This window comes from Cottoperca gobio, chromosome 15 (assembly GCF_900634415.1).
Source record: "Cottoperca gobio chromosome 15, fCotGob3.1, whole genome shotgun sequence".
Taxonomy (NCBI): Eukaryota; Metazoa; Chordata; class Actinopteri; order Perciformes; family Bovichtidae; genus Cottoperca; species Cottoperca gobio.
Window position 1 is genome coordinate 20,973,554 of NC_041369.1, and position 21,952 is coordinate 20,995,505.

The following is a 21,952-nucleotide window of genomic DNA, read 5'->3' on the forward strand; positions in this document are numbered from 1 at the left end:
CTATACACACACACACACACACACACACACGCATGGACCCTCACACACACTAACAAACTACACACTAATAAATGTGCAAATAAACAAATTCACTTACAACACAAATCAGTTCTCAGATCTCCAGGTGCAGGGTGGTGAAGGTGTGTCTTAACTGCAGCAAAACCTAATTTGACTAAAAGTGTCAGATTTTAGGTCAAATATAGATCGAGTACAAGTACAAGTACAAAAGTACAAACAAACACATTAACTCAACATTTTTAGTCCAATTTAACCCGTTAATTTAGGTAAAACCTACACAAATGTTCCCTGAACACATCGTGTGGGCTGTGTGATATTCCTTGCACACTTTTACATAACGCACTAAATAACTTTTATTCTGCTATGAGTAGCAAAGAGCCTCGGTGCCTCTGACCACCTCATTGTGCCACTGACTGAGATTCCATTTGTCAGCTGCTCTTTCCAAGGTCAAAAACTCACTTTCAATCTCAGCATTGTTTTTCTTTCTGCTCACACACAAAATCTCACGAGAAGATCAAAACCATCAACGTGTTAGTCGCCTCTCAATACTGTGTCTGAGGCTCACAGTCAGGAATACTGTAGTTCCATTCCCCCCCCCCCCCAATAAAGGTTTATTTCCACATAAGAAAGTAGCTTGAGCACATTATTCAAACAGGAGTGAATAGTACATTTGTTGGGGACTATTTTCAGACGGGGATTAATACACATCTGGCATTTCAGGGAGTATTTAGGGCAGCATTACGCAAAACATTAACTACAGTGGCGTCTACAGTACGTCCAAATTACATTACAGTTCATTTAGCAAGAATCTTGCAGGTATGTCAGCTTCAAATAGGTGAAATCATCTAAGTGCAGATTCATCGTGGAGCTCTGGCACATCTGAAGATATATCGAGCTTAAATTCATTTATTGTGAATTTCCATGGAATTTGTTCAGCATTAACTAAATATAGATACAGAAATATCATCGGCTTTAACCTGTAAATACACAATATTATCCTGAATCTTTAAGTATCAGTGCAGACATGTGGTGTGTGCACAAGGCTACAGTTACAGCAGTGTGTGATAACCGTTGATCATCTTCTGTACGCAGAGTCTAACGCTTTAAATACGGCCACGGTGCACCTCGTACCGTCACCGCTGGAAAACAGAGAAAGGCTTTTCAGACAGGCTGCTATTAGAAGCTGCTTGAGTTCAGTGTGAAGTGAGAGGTTGTCTCTGCACAGACAATTACAGTGTTTGGTGCGCTTAGTGACGACACCGGAGCTAATTACAGCCAGCGACTCTGTAATTACGCGCAAAGACACCCAAAGTCTCGCACAGTGTGTTCCTGTCGCAATATGTGTAACCTGATGTGGACACAGTGTACAAGACGCTTCATTAAATTGTAATCAAGGCAAGATGATTGATTAAATACGGTATAGGAGCTTCGTATTAATGAAACTGATCCAGATGTTGCTAAAACTTTAATTGACGGAGAATTCCAGTAACATTTAGAGTTAAAGCCGTCTACATCTGCTTTGCGTTTCCCCTAATCACTTTGCAACGCGTCATGTGATTATATTTACAACTATTTCCATAATGTATTGCCCTGGAAAACTTGAGATTAAACCTGGCTTCAAATGAACTGCTGTCTCGGCTTAGTGTACACAGGGGCATGAAGCGAGAAGAGCAGTAAACAGTTGCGTATGTGGCAATAAAGGTTGTGATTTACAGCATGTGGGGGATGATTTCATGCCTCGATCAACAAACCCTGACCGAGTGAACGCTCTACATTTACTGTGATCAATTACGTTAAACGTACAAAGTTGTTTTGGGGGATTTAACAGACGCAAATGGCATTTCTACTCGCAATAAGAGAGAAGAACAGAAGACAAACATCCTCAGTAAGATGAACTGTGTTGATCCCACGCAGGGAACAAGCTGCAGTCTCTGACAAGTTGGGAGTGAGGATGTGAAAAGCACAGACGCACGGTATAGATGAGTACATCATATACTGTAATATCATTTCATGTGTTGATTTGCAATGATACGGTTGATGAAAGGCTTCTCTGGGGATGCACTGTACACTGATCTACTGGCAGTTACATTTGGGCAATGTGTCGTTAAACGCCTTGTGTTCACTTTCCCTTCCGGGACTGTGTCAGGATTTTAACCAGCCTGTCCAATTCCAGAGCTGTTTGTGTTATCTGCTGCCTACAGATACCGTGCTGCAGTCTCTTAAAGCTTACCCACCTTTTTCAATTTGCCACTACATCACTATCATCATTACCGAGACAGCTCCCTAAAGGTCCGGCTGATGGTGTTTGATCTGTAGGCGACCAGCAGGACGCCACATCTAAAATGTCATCATCACCGAACTGCAGAGGAGACCGAGCTGCTGGGGGGGGGGGAGTTTCATGTGTCCATGTTTCCATCTGTTTGAATTATCTGAGGGATTTAGAGAAAACAGGGTAATTAAATCTACTCACAAACCAAAGTATTGATGTTGATGGCGCTAGAGGAGACGCATCCCATCATAGGACGACATGAACGTCTGAAATGTCATGGCTATCCATCCGATAGTTGTTGAGACATTTCACTCGAAACAAATGTGAACTTCATGGGGGCGCAAGAGGAAAAGTCATCACCTGGGAAGCATGAATGTCTAAAATAACTTGGTGCTCGTCCAGATATGGAGAAATGTCACTAAAAAAGTACAAATTTCGACCGGCTGGTGACACTAGAGGTAAATTCATGGTTTCAAAATGAAAAGTCTTCATCCTCTTGGCACCAGATGATCCTCTTGGCACCAGATGACAACCGATCCAGCAGCTGTTGACATATTTACAGTGGCATCACGAGCTGCGCATCGAGCAGGCTATATGTAGATGTATGTATGTCTAGATGTATGTTTTTTCAAATCAACAAGCTGATGATTTATTCACACGGCTGAAGTCTGATAGTAAGGCGTTGCTTTCTGGATATAGACTTTGCTATTGTCTCATTTTGCAAAAGCACAGTTTATCTCATCTTAGCTGCGCAGCCAGCTGGACTACCAACAGCTGAGCTGGAAAAAGCATCTTGCCAGTTGTCTTCCTCTTGTCTTCTTTATTTTCTCACAGTTTACAACCTGTATACATAAATCCAGAGTTGGCAGATATAAGTTGTAGCCTACAGGTGTGTGTGTGTCTTATGAAGCGTGCAGGCAGGTGCATGTATTATAACATTTTATTAGCAGTTACGATTAAGCAACGCTGTTACCATGTGAGTGTCCTCCTTAATACAAAACAACATCTGCAGTATATTACAGTATATACCTCAACATATGTGCAGAATCACGTAATGCAGAAACTCCCTCACACACACAAATGTTAGTGTATACTTGAAATACTCAGTGAAGTAATGTGCCACAGAACATCCATTCACAATATGAGCAACTGGCTTTAGTTTGTTAATCAAATACAGAATGCAGGAAACAAAGTCAGTCAGTTAAAAAGTCTCTCAGTCTTGCCAGCACACACACACACACACACACACACACACACACACACACGCACACACGCACGCACACACCTCATGTGCCTGCTTTGTGATATGCTAAACATTCTGTAAACATTAGCCTGTGCATGGTTACTGTCACCATGGCAGCATGACAACAGCGCTCAGCTCGGCCCCTCAAACACGGGACAGTAGTGTTATTTAATATTTGGCTACACATGAGCACAGCATGTTTCTATCACATAATCCTGTCACACCAGCGGAGACTTCTCCTCGCAGCCGCCCTGACTCCAGCCCAGCTGTTGCTATGTTTTGGTCTCATTGCACAACAACAACAACAACAACAAAGGATAAAACTGAGAACAGTCTGCCCTCAGCAGGCGCAACCGCACATGCTTTGTCCACTGTCGGCGTCACATGGGACGAGAGCAGATGCTTTTGCTGAGATTTAGGGCACTTATATCATATTGAGGAAACGTATCAAGTTAAGTGCTCAGTGCAAAAACAGATCTGTGTGTGTGAGGAGCCAAAATAAGACTTGAGCTGTGAGAATATGAGCTGTTTTGATCCCCATTTTATTCTAAATAGCTGCACGTTGAAGATTCTGCTTTTTCTTTTGTTGCTAAACAGACTGTCTCATAAACCTGAGGTTAGAGTCCAATCTGTCAAAAACAATCAGTAGCAGAGCTGCTTCCTGTCCAACACAGAACCTGCTAACTTGCACTAGATTAATTGCCAAAAGCTTAAACTATAAGTGTTAATACTGAGCTATAACAATCTGTAATGGTGCAGTATATTTGGGATGAAACTAAGATGAAATGTTTTATCCTCTGCAGGCGTAAGAAACTTTTCACCTGCAGTTCAATCAGAATGCAGCAGCAGAGCTTTAACTTTACTGCAACCAAAAGACTATTTCTACATCTGTGATTACAATGTTGATTTCAATATTTGAATGATCATATTGAGCTTTATTGCAGCCAGCTGTCTGCAGCCTTCACTCCTCTTCAGGTCCGTAAAATGCTCTCGCAGTCTAGTTTCAGAAATCACAATTCATTTAAAATAATGTTTTGCTTGTTTCAAATTCTTACTTGTCATCTCCAACAGTTTTATTGTGTTCGACTATTTAGAGAATATATATTTTATGTCTTTTATGGCACTTTATTCAATATATACAATATATATACAATTTAGATTACAAAATCAGCCTGCAATAGATAACATGCCCTATAGCTTGGTTTGCACGTGAAACACAAGTTCTGTAAGTAGTGTTGCAATCAGACCACACGCACTGTGTGTGTGTGTGTGTGTGTGTGTGTGTGTGTGTGTGTGTGTGTGTGTGTGTGTGTGTGTGTGTGTGTGTGTGTGCAGTGCGTTTCTACATCTTTCATCATTTCCTGACGCTTCACACAGACGTGCAGCACATTGGCTCTTGGAAAGAGAAGCACTTGTCAAAACATCCATCAGCAGTGAGGTGGATGGACTGCAGCGCCTTCACCCGTGGAATCAAAGGAAGGTGTGTCTGCTGCCTTCAGCCCTGGAAACGTCCAGGAGAGGCGTTGGTGTTGTAACCATAACGACGTAAACAGGAGGATTCAAACACAGATTAAAATGTGTTCAAAGATTGCGTAAGGTGTGTGTGTGTGTGTGTGTGTGTGTGTGTGTGCATATGCACCGGCACACATGGCTCCATATGTGTCATAAGTCAGAGTCTTCTTTCAGTGTCTGCAGCTCGTTGGGAAAAGCTTCAACTCACAACGCCCACCGCTCACTTCTGGCGTTCAGCAGAGCAGCAGGCGTGTATTTTATAGTGTATTTATTAAGTGTGTGTTTAACAGCATCTCAGCAGTGTAAAAATAAGTCTGTGTCTGTGTGCATATGCATGTGTGTGAGTGTGAGTGTGAGTGATTGGCATGAAGGGAAGTTAAGTTTTATTTAATCTGTTCTTGGCCTCACCGGATTATTCCACTCATTCTCACATTGGAGTTGTCTCCCACACACACACACACACACACACACACACACACACACACACACACACACACACACACACACACACACATACACACATGTACTTTCTATACACTCTCACAAACTGGAGGTCATGTGGTATAACTGATGTTCCAGGGATTATATACACACAGCTGGAGCTGTATTGTAATGATGTTGTTTGCTTCACATCTGGGAGGATCCACTTCTCAATTCTATGGAGGAGAAAGGTCATTTTACACGAATGATTTCAAAAGGTCTGAGCCCACAGCTGTGAAACCTCGTCCTGACATTTGATACGTGCTTGTTATCTGAGATATGGGTTGTGCTTGTACACAAAGGTTTGTTTCTACAGTTTATGGCCAGCATTTTATTTATTAGTTATTAAAATAATACTGTATTTTATTTTATTTTTGTGTGTGTTTCTGAGCCAGTCAAATGTCATCTTGGTTTATTTGCATGTGTTGCTGTTACTACTGTTGTGGGGGTTCATATGTTGTCTGCTGTAACTGTTCTTAGTCACCGTGTACGGGCCAAGTTACACAATACATTAATCCTTTATGGGGGATACATCTTAAAACTCTGACAGTGTGAGCGGTGGACAGGAAACATGGGACATGCAACAAAGTTCCCCGACTATAATGAAGCCAAGAAGGTACAGTGTATATACTGTTACCCCCCAGGCCACCAGACACCTCACAGGGCAGTATTTCTTGGAGAAATACGGGTTTAAATAATTTATTCTACTTGCACGGTGCTCGACCGGAGCAACAGACACGTGCAAACTGAGAATAAGATTGTTGGACTTTAACAGAGTGAAGCTTCAGTGGTTTGTGGTCAGTTTTCTTTGTGTTTCTACGATTGCAAAGCTAAATCAAGAACTAGCAGATAGATTTCAGTGATATGTGGTGGAACATGAGTGCCACGGGTAAGAACATGTGATTAGTTCTTGGCGTGGATCTGGATCCAGGTGTGCATGAAGGACATTTTTAAGGATTTCCTTACATTGAGGATATTTTGACAAAAATGTTAACACAAGGACTTTGTCACATCGATCCCATAATTGTCTTTCACTTTGTGTTTTTTATGCACATCCATATCTTGATGCAGCTTAAACAATTCCAAATCATTTCTTTAACTAAAATAACACATTTAGAAGACTGGGTTGTGTTGATATGCAGTCTCGAATAACGTTCTAGTTTTATTATTTATAACAAAAAATAGCAAAAGTATTCCAGAAGACTATCATAGATTTTCTTCCTTATGGTTTTAACTGTTGACACTGCATTATTTGGATTAGTTAAATGTGCAGTTTAATCCTGATCCACTGGAGTCGCTGTATCACATTGAATATTGAATACTATCCAGCAAAGAAATACACTAGCACCCACAGACCCGTATATTTACAGCAGGAAGAAGGCATGCAGCGTTCCTGAGATACATATAAAGATGAGTTGGCAGCAGCACAGACAGAAGCAACTCTACAAGCTGTTTCATTCCAGTTGGGTCCACCCAGGCTGAAAATACAAGCACTCATGGTATGTCAGGTGTTTGGAATGAAAGTGAGCATGAAAGAGCATGTGAGGGGGAGAGAGTCACGCGTGTCTGTGGAGCCTGAAACTCACAGACTCACATCAAAGTTCAACGTGTGTAGGCGATGAAGCAGACACTTCTTGCTGGTGTTCAAGGTGAGTTCATGTAGCCGTCTGCTGGGTGTCGAAACAAAACACTTTGCGGTTGACAGATGTGAACATTGATTTCACCCAGCGGTGGACTGCAACAAAGTATATACTCAAGTTCTGTGGCCTTGAGACTAGTAATGTTTTGTGTGACCTCATGATTTGAGTCTATATTTTTACTCTAATGGAGATATTGGTCATCTAGATTTCTCTTACAGCTGTGGTGACTAGTTACTTAACAAATTGCAATACTAGACTCTATCCAGAATGTATAATAAGATGATTAATAGAGTATAAATTAATCTGCAGTGAAGTGTAATATGTACAACTGCCGGATTATATAGGCCATCTCTGAAAGTGAATATTATTACTTTTACTCAAGCATATTTTGTTGTTATATTGAAGTACGACTACTTTTATTTTGAAAAAACTACAAGGATATGACAGACAATTTGCGGTGAACTGATGAATTGAATTCTGCAGCAGAAGTGGTGTAAAATAACTAATTCAAGTAGAATACTGTACTGAAGTACAATTTTGAGCTACTTACACTTTACTTGAATAAAAGCATTTTTGATACTTAAGAGTAGGTACATTTTGCACTTCTCCAGTAAAACTTTGAATGCAGGACGATCACAATACTCACAGTAGTAGTAGTACTGCCACCCCTGCATTTTGCTGACAGTACTTTTACTTTAAAATAAATGCACTCTCACTTTTAATTAGGTATTTTTACAGTATGTTAATTCTACTTTTACGTAAAATAACTCTTCTTCCACCACTGGTAGGCCTGCATGTGCTTCAGTCAGTAGCTTAGTTACCTGCCACAATTGCATTTAGCTTACTTTTATTTATGTATTTATAGCCAACATAAGTAGAATTTAGAAGCAAGAGTTTCACTTGCAATTGAGTATTTTTAAACCATGTTATTCCAACTTTTCCATAAGCACCAATCTGCATACCTGTGCACTTGTATTTGATCCATGTGCCAGCAGCTAGTGAAACTACACGTCCCAGAATCCAGTGCGGTGACGGTGTCCCCTCCTACAGCGTACGCTCAGAGCCAGAGAACAGACAGAGCAGCTCAGCTCCGTGTTTACGTTGAGATGCTCACAACAAAGGACAGCACACCGCGGAGAGCCTGTCATTTAAAATATAGCACCGTGGATATTTTTGTCTTACGGTGAGCATTTACAACTCATAACTCCAGGAAGAGGAGAACAAATAACACAAGTCCTCATCGGCTTCAATTTTTAACGGTTTTACTTTTATTTTTTGGGGGAAAACCAGCGTAGTGGGGAGAAATTAAGACGAAATCTCCTCTTTTTTTTTAAGCCGGTGGAGCGTTAGCTAGCTTGCTAGCCTCAGCAAGTTGGGGGAAAGCCAGGCAGCAGCTGGAGAAGCTAGCAGCACCAAAGACAACAAAAGGACTTCATCATTTACATCGCAGTGAGTACATGTTCACACCTGACTTCTCTTAGTAATTACAACAACTGAAACACGAACGTTAGGAGGGTAATTCAGTGTTCCTCGTTAGTAACCGTCACCTGCTTTGTCCTGCCAACGGCTGGTTTATTAACGCCACTTTACCTAATGTAGTAACGTCCACGCGCGCGAGGTACATCATCACAGGGCTTTTACTGAGAGCACTGCAGTGCTGATCTTTGTCAAGTGTCCGGCACATAGTGCACCTGTTTTCTCTTTTATATCTCAGAGAAAATCAGAAGCTCTATAAAGATAAATCTTCCAGTTGACAGTGAGTGTGTGTGTGTGTGTGTGTGTGTGTGTGTGTGAGAGAGATGCAGGTATTAGTTTACATCACTCCCAGTCTGCATGCTGACCTGTCACCGGGAGAGGGGGGGGGGGATTTAAGTGAGAAAGGGAACATTGCCTGATAAGGAATTAGGCAAATGCACGGACTCTTGCCATTACTAAAGCTTGATTGCCTGTTAATGACTTCCCCCCCTCCCTTCTTTCTTTATCTCCCCTCTCATTCTGCCTCTGTGTCTCTCTCTCTCTCTCTCTCTCTCTCTCTCTCTCTCTCTCTCTCTCTCTCTCTCTCTCTCTCTCTGTTTCTCTCTCTCTCTTTGTCTCTCTATCTCTGTTTCTCTCTCTCTCTCTCTGTTTCTCTCTCTGTCTCTCTCTCTGTCTCTCTCTCTCTGTCTCTCTGTCTCTCTCTCTGTCTCTCTCTCTCTCTCTCTCTCTCTTTCTCTCTGTCTCTCTCTCTCGCCCTCTGTCTCTCTCTCTGTCTCTCTCTCTCTCTCTCTTTCTCTCTGTCTCTCTCTCTCTCTCTCTTTCTCTCTGTCTCTCTCTCTCTCTGTCTCTCTCTGTCTCTCTCTGTCTCTCTCTGTCTCTCTCTCTCTCTCTCTCTCTGTCTCTCTCTCTCTCTGTCTCTCTCTGTCTCTCTCTGTCTCTCTCTGTCTCTCTCTCTCTCTCTGTCTCTCTCTGTCTCTCTCTCTGTCTCTCTCTGTCTCTCTCTGTCTCTCTCTCTCTCTCTCTCTCTCTCTCTCTCTCTCTCTCTCTCTCTCTCTCTCTCTGTCTCTTTCACTCTATACTGGTAAGCGATGATGTGATAAGTGTTGTTGCGGATAGGGATCTCGCTGACTTCCCTTCACTGTTTTGGAAATGTCACAGTAAAGACAGACATGCATTAAATCCATCTGCTCCACCAGCCCTTATTTCCATTGTCTGCTTTTCAATGCGATGATTAATCAGGAAACATGCTGCCAGTGGTGGTAGTCCTACAGTCCTACAACTTCTACATAAGAAATGCAGCTTGTTGAGATTGAGACAAAGACAATGCAACACCTTTTTCTTTTCTTTTGTAGTGTGTACAGTATAATGACACAGTGTTAGACATAGAGGCGATTTAATTTCACTTAATAATTTACATTTTTTAAATAATAAATGATTAAATTATTCAGGAAATAGAAGAACCAAACAAACAGAAACTAGAATTGCAGTGATTTGACCTGTTTGTTTGGTTGTTGTTCTTTTCTATTTGGTGTATATTCTGAAAGTTATACAGAATAAAAGTGATCCACACAGTGTGGATGAAGGAAGTTATTAAAATATTCAAAATATATAGCTACAGATACAGTACAGTATCTTGCAACTCCATCAACTTCCTGCAAACACAACTGGTGTAGCAGGCGACACTGAATTTTTAGGGTCCTTATTATACCTGTAACAGTGAGCTATACAAGAGCCAAGTTAAAACACAGATACTTGCTAAAAAAGTGCCGCCCTGCTTTAAAGAAGGCTGAATAATCTTTTTTTATTTTTGTGCAGACTATTTCAAGTCTGCATTCTCACAGTTCTATAAATGGTGATAACTTCTAGTGTGAAGTGCTTGGGACAGTGTTTGCCGTGTTGCACGTACACATTTGCATTTGGGTGTGTTGCCTGCAGGCCTGTGTGTGTGTGTGTGTGTGTGTGTGTGTGTGTGTGTGTGTGTGTGTGTGTGTGTGTGTGTGCACGTGTGCGCGTGAGTTCTCCAACACGGTTTAGAGTCTCAGTTTCAGGGTTGGAAACCGGAGCTGACGGTGTCAGACGGGAGCACAGAGAGAGCTCTGATGTCTTAATGGAGGCTCAGTGCTGCTCGTATCCTTAGTAACCCGGTCTGTGGGGACACAGAGAGGCCTCCCAGTCTCGTCCCGAGCAGGATGCTCTATCACTGCTGTCCAGAAACAAAAAAACTCATAACCCCGAAACTATCAATTATGTTTTAAATGTTTTTGATTTAAGTTAAAAGCTTTGTGTGGTCTTGTACATGCTCCGCAGGTTTTGTGATCCAGTAGGACCATGAAACTCTATATACTGTAACAGAATAACAAAAGTGCCTCCTAAAAGTCTAATAAATAAAGTAAAAGTAAAATAAAAGTCGCATTATTATTGCATTTATATCTATTTTCAGGACAGACGAAAATCCTAAATATAAGATATGCTGCAATGGTTGCAAATTGCAATACAGGATTTTATTGTGAAACATAATTCTTCCATTCTTCAAAATCCTATTTGTAAGATCAAAAGTCAGTGACAGCACACCACATCACACCCCCTCGCCACCTCATCCCACCCTTTAATGCCCCTAATATACATATTGAATAATAGCCTTCTAGTAATTTGAAGGTGGGAATTAATTGCAGGCAACAAATGACTACGGTTTGAGAAATAATTAATAGTTAAAGGAAACATTTTACCCTTGATATGGTCTCTGCTGTGCTTTGTACCCTGAGCTACGTGTGAACTGGGTGGAAACCTACTTCTATTGTATATTGACTAAATGGAAATACATGAAAGCTCTAACAAGCGTGTCAGCATTTGGTGGTTAACACCTTGCTGTTGAGTGAGCATGTTTCAGAGTCAAACCAATAAATCATCAACATGCCAACACTTGTGTGTTGTTTGCACCCTTTAACCTTTAATGATGGGAACAGCACATTTCTCATGAGAGGAGACTTTTGTTTTTATAATTGTTTGCATTTATCCTTTTGCTTGCACGGTTGTATAGTTTTAGCAGGGAGGGACGCTCAGCGGGGATCCGCGGGTGTAATCTTCGGCACAGCTGAACGGCAGCTTTCCCCCCCCTGCTGTGTGTGAAGAGCTTGACATTCTCCTCCTGGTCCGGCTTACTCTTTGCTGGGCTGGTAAACAGGCTGAAGTTTGTGAAGGGAGATTACGTCTGTCATGGAAAGTGGGTCAGACAGTGGGCACGTTTTTATGGCCTTGTTTCTGCAAGGTAGGGAAGGAAAGAAGAGGGGGGCATTACACCACCAGCCTTTTTCCATAGTGTTGCTTGAGGCAGCCTTTGCTTGGTACAATTATCTTATACTCTCCTGTCAAAAGCGTTATCAATCAGTTTTTCCATTCCTCTGCTAACAAGTCATTCACACCTCAAGCAATTTAGGTGTTCCTGTGTTGGGGGGGCATTCAAGTGCATATTCAGGTGTGTTCAGGTGGAGCGTGCCTTTCTTTACCTGCCTGAATTTTGACCCCATGACGGGGGTTATGTATTTATTCGCCCCAAACAACCAACTTCACAATTCTTTGCGATGGCTAGCAAGGTACGCACTGGCTGTGTACAGTATGTGTGTGTACAGTATGTGTGTGTACAGTATGTGTGTGTGCAGTGTGTGTAATGTGCCGCTGTGCTCAGAGTCTTAGTTAATCTCATCAGTAGCTCCAGTTCTTTCTGTTATCTTCCTCCAGTCTCTTTTTGTTCTTCCTTTGTCTCCATATGTTAATGAATTGGAAACTTAAAGCTTTGGGAAAAGTGAGTATTTGTTGCTGAAGTTATAACATTTTTAACTAGCTGGGAGACCAACTCACAGCTCACTCAAAGTCAGGGCTCTCCGTGTCCTCTGGTGTCTTTGCATTGACATTACATGCAATCATGCTGCCTAAAATGTACCTTGCGTTCTGACTGTATGAACAGAACTTAATACAGCAACAACATCTTGACTTGTGTGAAACATAAATTCAAAACCTGGAAAACTTTGGCAGTGTGTGTTTGCCTGTTACCTAAAAAGACTAATTAGGTTAGATTAGCTAATCTGTATGGCGAGGAAAGAGCTTGAGAACCTTCCCATAGCAATTCCTTTTTAGTACCATTATGGCACCTCCATAGAGTCCCATTTGCTTCTCGATCATATTACTTAATCTTAATATATTACAGATGGTAAAGAGACAGGTCTTAGATCTTAGTTGAAGCAACATCATTACATCTTTTACTCACAGTGAAGCAGATTTCATGAACTAACACTGCAGTGTAAATGAATTCATCAGTAAGAAGAACAAACACCAGTTCCCTCCTGTTATTTTCTAGTAATAATAAAATGCTTCCTTTAGGTCACTACACATCCACATTTTAATATGAATGATGTAAACCTTTAAAGTATTTAAATCTGGTCTCCTCAGAGTAATAATATGTAGCGTAAGGAATGCATAATGAGAGAACAGTACAAGCCACATGGTTGTAGAAAATGCACCTGCACGGCTGAATGCAGATTGTACCGTGTAGCCCTTTCTCTTTCTTCCGTCTTCATCACACCATCTGTCTTAATCTTTCTATTCTAAGGAGACTATTCATTATTTATTTAAGGAGCTATTTAAGTAGTATATTTATGCACGGGGGTGGGTGAGTATGGTTACCCATTTAGTTCCATAAAAATTAAGAATACATTTCTTATCTCTCACCCTTACCCAGTTTGTATTTGTCTCTTTGCTTCCTTTGGCTTCTCAGTCGCTGAAAGTAACACAAATGCTGCCAATACCTGAGTCAGAAAAGTAAGGGAGGGGGCGGGGAACTGAAACAAGTGAGGCTGTTCACCTTTTTTAAAAACAAGCTGTTGGGGAGTTCACAGTCCCTATTTGGCTTTGACTTTATTACTTTAACGGTAAACCAGCTGAATTCATGAATAGAAACCTTATTTGTCAGTGGACTTCTGGGGAAAAAAGTCTGTTAATGTCAAAGATGTACTGACACAAGAAGAGCTAATAATAACGTCGCAATACTTTATTTAACGTTTTGTAATAAACATTGTGAGATGAAACAAATGGAATAATGTCGCCATATATGTGTAGCTTTTAAGCTCCACTGGGAAAGAGTAAAAGAAGGAGAAACCAAAATAATACTTTCAAATATTAGCAGTTATTTTAATGTGCCGGTGACAGCCGAGGCCGCATTATGTTTTTTGGGTTGTCCCTTTGTCCTTCCATCCCATTCTCCCGAACGTGATATTTTAAAACAGCCTCAAGGGAATTTCTTCAAATTTGGCACCAGCGTCCACTTGGACTCAAGGATTAACTGATAAGAATTTGGTGATCAAAGGCAGAGTTTCTCCTCAAAGGCTTAGTGAAGCACCCAATCACCCATTTTCTATGCATGCTAGATTAATCAGTCTGTCCTAAAAGCAGTTGTGATTGGAGATTTGTCCTAAACCTGATGATCTAGACCAGAGGTGCCCAAAAGGTCGATCGCGAGTGTAGTGTGGGTAGATTGCGCACCGCTAAAAAAAATATACATATATATTCCCCCAACAGAACCCCACCCCCCCCATAAATTGAAGTTTTTTGTTTTTTTCTTGCCTTGCACATTCACCACTGTATCGCTCCCACACACACCTAAAGTCAGAGACAGAGCGGAGGAAAGGAAAGGAGAGGAGTGAATTACGCATCAGCCTTACCACCAAAACAGGACCCCAAAAGATACTTCCTGTTTTACCACCTAACTAGATTTATAGTAGAGCAGGACCTCTTGACAATAATGTGTTAAGAGTGGCTGGTGGAGTGCCGACACGTCGCAGATATAGACCAAAGTTATCAAGTGATTGATGCTGTTCCTTTCTTACTTTGAATGTTTGCTGTTTGGCACCTGAAACTGCTATCTTAACTTTTTACCTTTTCTGTTTCGGGTGCCTTTTTGTCCCTCTGCCAAGACTTAAACCTGTCTGTTTGACTTTAATTTCCCTTTTATATCAGCAGAATCCACCACTGTTCCAAGCAGGAACTGAAAGCCCTGTTGAGGTTATACATTAAATGTGAAAGTAAGAAAGTGTGTGTTTGTATGATTCTCAAGATACCATGTATGGTTTCCTTGCTGTGTAGTTCAAACAGGCGCCTGCACCCGAAACTACTCGTATAATTTGGCACCTTTTCCTTTCCACACACACACACACACACTTACAGACACATATCCATGTGTACATACAGACCTGTAATTATCAATTCCCCTCTAATCATGCATGATTGACATTTCCTGCTTTACTTTCCAAACTCCCTGTCTTAACTAAGCTTGTGTGCACATCTTCACACACACAAACTGGGTGTGTAACTTGTTGAGGCTTCCCCGGGGAGCTCTGATGTTTCTGCAAATGCAGTAAAAGACTGGGCAGTAGTTGCTGAAAATCCATTAAATAATTAAAGTCTGAGGGTTGCCGGGATGTGAAACACAAGGAGAATTGGTAATTCTGAAATGTCATTGATTACGTAACATGTGAAACTGTTGTTTAGACAGTCCCATTCATTTCCAGAAATCTCAAGTCTGTTTTATTTTAAAAAGTCTAGGAGATAGAGCCAGAAGTGTGAAGTGGAAGCAATGCCGAAACCAAAGCTAACCCCTAACTGAAGACTCAATGCTAGCAGCACATAGCTTGTCTCATTCAGCTAGACAAGAGGCTAATGCTTGCAAACTATGGCCAGGTGCAGCTCAATTAGACCTACATAGACTGCTCCCTTTTCAATCCCCAGAGGCATGCAACCTCCACCAACACAGCAAGGACCCAAACAGGAACGGACGGTGAACGGAAACATGAATCAGCCTCAAGCATGCAGCTGTAGAAAGCCTTTCCCCCTGATGTTTTCAGTACTGTAATAATACAGTAGCTTTTAGTTTATAGTATGTGGGGTGGGAACAAATCATTTGATGCCACTCTTGGCATTTCATACCTCCATCCTGACTATATGCATCTATGTTACGATTCAGACGAAATATTTCAGTCTTGATTATTATGGGAACTAAAATCACGATAGCTGTAAAGCATCCTAATCCCATGTTTACAGTCACCTGTGTAGCTGTGAACCGGATGTCCTTTACTATAAAAAAAACCCTATTAACCAGTGTTGCTGCAGGTTACATACAAGCAGCGTCACAGCATTTCACCCATGTTAAGAGTAGCATAACCATAAAGCAACCACAAAGCAAACAATGTGGGGTTTCTTTTAACGTGCAGCCACACATGTGCTGACATTAATTTGTCAAACAGACATAAAATGGCCAAAGGCTGAAGTGACAGAAAGCAGAGCAGTTCAGAGAGATCTGCTGTGAAGACACAAAGCATCGCTGCCTCAGTGTTCAAGCTCATTGTTTTATCCATCCCTCCTTAGGGGTGTATAGAACAGCCATTATGTGGCTGTATTGTATGCCTAAAGAAGGACTGTTGACCTTAGTCACACCTTGTTATAAACATTTAAATTGTACATCACTACAAACATAACATGTTTGCACATTCCATAAATATGTATTCAAGTGAATAACAGCAATTAAAACAGGGAGTATTTTTTCCGTACTGCACTAATTGCATATGCTTCCTCCTTGTGAGCTCACACACACACACACACACACACACACACACACACACACTTACACTGTTCTGCTGTACCGGGCTTCTAGGAAGGTCACATTGTATGCTTTTGTACAATGAGGAGATGGTGCTTGGCTGTAAAAGCACTACATTGTTTGCGTATGTGTCCTTGTGTACATGACTGCATGCATTCAGTTTTTGAATGCGAGTGAGGCATTCACATATGTATGTCTGCATCTCTGTTGATGTTTGTGTTTGACACCGCAGGGGTTTGTGTCTTGTTGCACGTCGTCCACCAACAGGGCTGTTTGTTGTGTGTGTGCACATGCCGTTCTGTGTTCTTCGCACTGAATCATTGATGAGACTGTAATTCGAACGCTGGCCTTGCTATTTCTTCCCCTACACCGTCTGCCATCAGTAAGCCTCCTCCCAGTGCCACTTACAGGAAAAACCAGTATGCTGCTGCTCTGACAAAGCACAGACAGCAGACCTGCCCTGGAAACAAAATAACAGCAAAAAAGCCACTGTTATTTTCCAAATGAACAAACAGCACAGGAATAAACTGTTGCAGTAAGTTTTCCAGTTGTATTTGAACACACATGAAGGATCAGACTGTAATGACAGAAACACTTACTTACCTTATTTATCAGTTCACCATGCCATGATGTGTCCACACGTTTATTCACATATGTTTGCTGCGCAGTCTTTTTGAGATTAGTAGGCCTCCGTCATTATAGTCGCTTGTATGCTTGTAGCTATGAAACCAACTGCAACGAATATTGACACTGGTTGATACTGGTTAAACAGTGTGGTTAGCAGCAATAAGGTAGGGAGGAAAGATGGGGTAAAAGGCTGAAGAATAAAACACAGGGCACAGTATAGGCCTACAGTGTTTAACACACCTAAATGATAACATGGTCCTGGTTCTTGCCTTAGCTTAAATAGTCGTCACACACATGTTTCAAAAGTTATTCACAGAAAGAAAAGAAAAACAGGAACCACCACCGCTGTTTTTAATACTATTCCTAAGATGCTTTTATTAGACAGTGAAGCGAACAGTGGAAATAAGGAACCTTTAGGATGACCTGACACAGTGTTGTGAGTCAGATTCACCTATCTTGACAGTGAAATAAGTACCTGTCCTGTATTCTAACAGGTTGACCCGGGACACAAGTCCAGCACCTCTGGCTCAAAGTGAGGACTCTGTTTTGGGGGAACTGGTCCTGCATCCTGCATTCTTTGGAGATGCCAGCCTCGGAGACTCCCGAGCAACCGGCAGTTTGTTTTGATGAGTTAATTTCATTCACAGCAGGAATTTGGCGCCGAAGGGTCCGACTCCAGTCTGATTTTTTTTTTTTTAAGGTGTGGATGGTGCTTGTCGTCCACTAGGAAAGATCTGGTCCTGCCGGTGCACTTAGCATCCTTTTGAAGTCAAAAGTGTGTATTCTTCTTAAGGTGATCGGTGTGTTGAAGTGTGATGTTCACGGTTGTAATTGATCAGAGAGGTGTGACGTGTGTTGGCTTCTCAGCAGCCGAGAAAACGTTTACAGGACATTTCAGCGTGTGTCCTCATCTGTTGGTTTTGTTCAGCTTGAGGCTTTTGATGCCATCTTCATTATGTTCACATCTGCTTTCAACAGCACAGCTCTGGTTTACATTCCTCACCTTGTTTCTAATGTTCAAGTCCTTTTCCTGACCTGCTCCACATATTTCATACCTTGCTGTTTATAGCTGATGAGTGTGAGTATTGTTGTGGCAACGCTTCCACAGGTCAAGTGTTTGGCATCGAGCCCAAGTGGATTATTCTAATCTGTCTTGTTACCGACTGCTCCTTTTTTTCCGCCACAGTCACAGCTATGGAAGATCCTTTTAAAAGTAGTTCAGCTTGGCTTAATATTGGCCACCAGTGTCTGTGTAGAGTGTGTTTCTAACAGCACATGGGGAAGTGGTCTGCTTCGAGTACCAGTTTATACGCTCTCTTGTAGGCTAATGGTTGCTCCAGAGAGCTCCGATACCACCGATACCACAGAGTACGCATGTCTTGTAATACTTTTCTGTAAAAAGGGTGATAACAAAAAAGACAGATGGGCTGAAGCTACTTGTTTTTTTATTCGCCATGTGTGCAGCATCCTGAGTAAGCAGGTTGTTCGTCACACAGTCAGTCTACTGTTTATTCACATTTGGCAAACTCTCTCATCCAGAGCAAATTACAGCGCTGCTCAACTTTAACTAAATCAGACCCAGTGACGAAGAAACGTATATATTTAGTGGAAATCAAATCATCCTAGTGGTCAAGTGGCCATGAGGTGCAGCAGGGAGTGAAATATGATGAGCAGACTTACTAGCTTCAAATCATTCTTCATGGATTAATTCCCCAGAAGCTTTTCTTTCTGTAGAAAATGCTTGAGGTGCTTTTTTTTGTCACATTTTGGCACTTTAGTTTAAACAAATGACTGAAATGATTAATCAATTATCAAAGTAGTTGCTGATTTAATGTTCTGTCTGAAGACTAATCGTTTAATTGACTAATTGTTGCAGCTCCGAATCACTCGTGTAAGTAATTATTTAAGAAAAGATTCACTGGTATTTTCTACTTTTAATTACTTTTCTGTAATAGAAAACTGAATATATGTGGAGTTAAAACTGCTTATTAGACTAAACACTCACCATGGGCTCTGGGAACCTTTGATGGATGTATTGCTATTCAACCAAATGATTAATTGAGGATTTTACTTAAGATTACATTTATTAAGTTTGATTATACGGGTTCAGCAGGTTATGTAGACCTGACCACAACTGCAATGCACGTTCTTTCTTCATGTTGTCCAAACAAAGGAGTTTGCCTTTCCTGTAAGGAGTTAAATCTGGAGGTGATACTGAAGCACCACCTTTTGTGCCTCCATCTAACCTGGATGTCCATCTGTTGTCTTCCTTCCTCTCAAGCGATGTGTCATGGCACTCATGTGATTCTGGCATACAGTATGTTTCCATCCATCTTGGTGTAAATATTGGACCACACACACTGGAGAACACCTCCAGGGACCATTGAACATGAGAAGTGTGCCCCTGCCTGGGAGGGAATTGGGACTTGATGTGTGTATCGCCACGCTGACTCTAAATCACTTTGGAGCAGACCGACTCCAGGCTGCAAGTCTATGGCTAGACAACAATGTTCCCGTCTTCCTGCTTCCTGTTTAGCTTCAGAGCGATCAGTAAGATATCAAAATGAAGTATTTAAACCATGCATACTCACACACATGAAACACTTTAACACTTTATATTTATAATTATTATATTTCTATTGTCCAAGCTACCGCTCAGTAACTCATGTGAGGAGTTCACACCGGTTTGTATTGATAATGCCGTCTTATCTGTCCGTGTACACCCAGCTGAGCTTCAGCAGATTTAATTCGCGCTACATTAAATTTCTATGACGTTGCATCAGCAGTGATTTTCCCTGTTGGTTTTATAGTTCCTCTGGATGGAAATGCTTTATGTGTGCCAGTACACATTCAATGTGGGTTTATTTTGAGACGGTACATTGGAGTTTGTGTGTGAATGGAAATTCAAATCTGATCGTTGCCTCAGGAAGAACCGTCGTCAGCTTCAGAGACGAAGAGCATCGCATCACACATCCATCAAACGCATACATTTCTTTACATTCAGTGACACTACACACTGCCACCTAACTTTGTGTGTGTGTGTGTTGCTATTTAGATTGGCAGGTCACCAACAGTGCTCTGGGACTTTAAATCTATTGCTGTGGTGATAAATGTAAAATGTAGTTTCCAATCATCAGCAACATTTTGCAGAGGCACCATGCTTCTTCACAGCTATAGTTAACTTAATGCAGAGCTGATGTCAAACATATATATTATTTATTAGATTGCTCGGCTAATTTTTAATGTAGGTACACTTTAGTCTTAGAGTGCACCATGTAGGCGCACACACCTTTGCTACGTACTGCACAGTGCGATGTTTTAAAAATGATGTAGAGGTCGTATCACCAATGTAATAATCAAGCAACGTGTCAATACCACAGTTGTAAGCTGGTGGAACCTCTTTATACTTACACACTTCAATATATTTAGTAAAAGAAAATACAGAACATTTGCTTCCCGTGCCTCCATCATTCTTTTCATGTTTATGTCCATCGATCGGACAAGTTTGACCAAGGATAAGAGATCGGATTGAAGATAGAGGAGAATCTGGCGCCAGGTTTGCCAGCTCCCCCCTCCACCCCACAGATCAGTTTCAGAGTCATGGAGCGTCTAATCTTCACAGTGTGCAAACCCAATCCCTCTCCACTGACCCGACCATGCAACTCTACACACTGGAGACCGGACCCAGGGTGTCTGGAAACGAGCTCGCGCCCACACACATGCTCACATATGCACACACAAATGCATTTCACTTGACTTGCATATGAAATCGGGACTGATGTACACACACAGCCTCCCGCACAGGGATGTGTTTTATAGATGTTTTTGTACTTTGTTTTGAAGATTGACTGAGTAATGAATAAATCTATAGAGACTTATGTCTTCATCAAATGCATTATTATCAATATAGTTCAAATTGAATATAACCATTTGTATTTCAGTGCATTGAATATTGCTGTAGCGTAAATGTGCGGTTTAGGGTTTGACAAGAGCAGCAGGCACCTCCTTTCCTCGAGGCCATGAGTTTAAGCACACGGGCATGTCTTTTCTCTTCCACTGAGCTGAAATACTTAGACTGCTTTCCAAACAGGACATGGGTTAAGTAGGTTGGAGTTCCTCCTGGAGTGCAAATCTGACAAAGAAAGCTTTTGAGGTAGATCAGCTGAGCGTGCTCGCTCACACCATGTCTTGTTTACTCTGTAGTTCATATTTAACCTCTTTACCTTCAACCCAACCGTGTACTTTTCTTTAGTCGGTGGTTTCTTGCTGGATTCGACGGGAATTCAGGTTCCTGTTTACATATCAGAAATGTCTCATTATTGATTATTGAAGTTAACATATCTGTAGTTCTGCTAATCGATTAATTGAGTTATCGTTTCAGCACTAAAATGAAAAAGAATTGTATCCGATGGTGTATTTTGCCCGAGCACACACCAGTAAAGCAGATGTTTACTTTTTAAAGGGCCATGCACCTCATTCTCACCTGAATCTTTTATCTCCCGACACCATACTGTCGTACCATTAAACATATGCTGAATTAGCTATTTGCAGTTCATGTTTGCAATGTCCCCATGGATGTACAGACAACTTTCACTGGATGACTGAAGAAAACTTAAAGAAATGTGATATATCTCAAGCAGGAGTCATTTTTCTATAATTACTAAGCAGATTTATAGACGTTTACTCGCAATGGAAAACTTCTGTTCTACATTAGTTCATAGGTTGCATCCTGCTGTATCAATAGATGCAAAGATGAAAACACTGAAGAGGAGGGAAAGACGAGAGACTCTCTGTTTTTTTTAAATAGTTTCTGTACTTTTTTTGAAGAATAAGTGTTTCTGCTGCTCAGCATGGAAAAGATAGGGTTCTCACAGCGAACATGAGGTGATAAATGCATAAAAGCCTCAGAGAATGTGGTGAGAGCCAGTAATACTGGAACGATTAGGTATCTGATGACCTCCTTCATTAAAGGCTTTGACAAAGATCACAGCAGCCACAAGTAAGAAGATGAGACGTATTTTTCCTCACTTAGGTTTCTCACTTTT

At 41.3% G+C, this 21,952-nt stretch overlaps 1 protein-coding gene across 1 annotated transcript in view; it reads left to right on the forward strand.

Annotated features, from left to right (window-relative positions):
• Positions 1 to 8,236: 8,236 nt before the first annotated feature.
• Positions 8,237 to 21,952, forward strand: part of peli1b (pellino E3 ubiquitin protein ligase 1b) — a 35,048-nt gene continuing 21,332 nt past the window's right edge. Inside the window, exon 1 of the mRNA XM_029449879.1 lies at positions 8,237 to 8,611. The gene's annotated coding sequence lies outside the window, so the exon portion shown is untranslated. The remainder of the gene's footprint in view (positions 8,612 to 21,952) is intronic.